The following is a 648-nucleotide window of genomic DNA, read 5'->3' on the forward strand; positions in this document are numbered from 1 at the left end:
GGTCATTCGACTCCTGGGTTGAGAATCACTAATATTGTATCACATCTGGAAAGGAGAGCGAGACCCAGGGCAGTATCGGGTGATGGAAAGGGAGAGGACGCGTGAGTCACACAGAAGAGTATAAAGCAACTAAGCGCCTAGGTCCACCCGTCGTTGCTTGTTTCTTTTTTTGCGGTGGATAAAGACTGATCTTGAGTATGTAAAACTCCAAGCCGAGCTCCCAGGCTTCGGACAGGCCACCCTAACTGTACAGAAGTTCACTGAGGTATATAGAGCTATTATAAAAATGTGGAACGCTTCACAGATTTGCACAAATTCTTTGTGCAGAGGCTAAGCTAATCTTCTCTCTCTTGTTCTAATATTAGCCTATTTGCTGTCAAAGCGAGCACCTAACATAGTGCCTGGTGCCCATAGAAGTCAGAAGAGGGCACCAGACTTCCTAGAGTTGGAGTTAGAGATGGTTGTGAGCTACCTGGTGGGTTCTGGGAATTGAGCCCAGGCCTTCTGGATTAACTTCCATCTTCTGTCTCCCCAACACAGTTTTTTTTTTTTTTTTTTTTTTTTTTTTTTAAGATTTATTTATTACATGTACAATGTTCTGCTTGCATGTACACCTGCACACCAGAAGAGGGCACCAGATCTCAGTAT

The 648-nt window shown here is 44.0% G+C and overlaps 1 non-coding gene across 1 annotated transcript; it reads right to left on the bottom strand.

The window, feature by feature from the left end:
- Positions 1–282: 282 nt before the first annotated feature.
- Positions 283–385, bottom strand: LOC127183816 (U6 spliceosomal RNA). Its single transcript, XR_007830068.1, has one exon. It is a non-coding gene; the product is annotated as a U6 spliceosomal RNA (small nuclear RNA).
- Positions 386–648: the final 263 nt, after the last annotated feature.

The sequence above is a fragment of the Acomys russatus genome, chromosome 31 (assembly GCF_903995435.1).
Source record: "Acomys russatus chromosome 31, mAcoRus1.1, whole genome shotgun sequence".
In the NCBI taxonomy this organism is placed as follows: domain Eukaryota; kingdom Metazoa; phylum Chordata; class Mammalia; order Rodentia; family Muridae; genus Acomys; species Acomys russatus.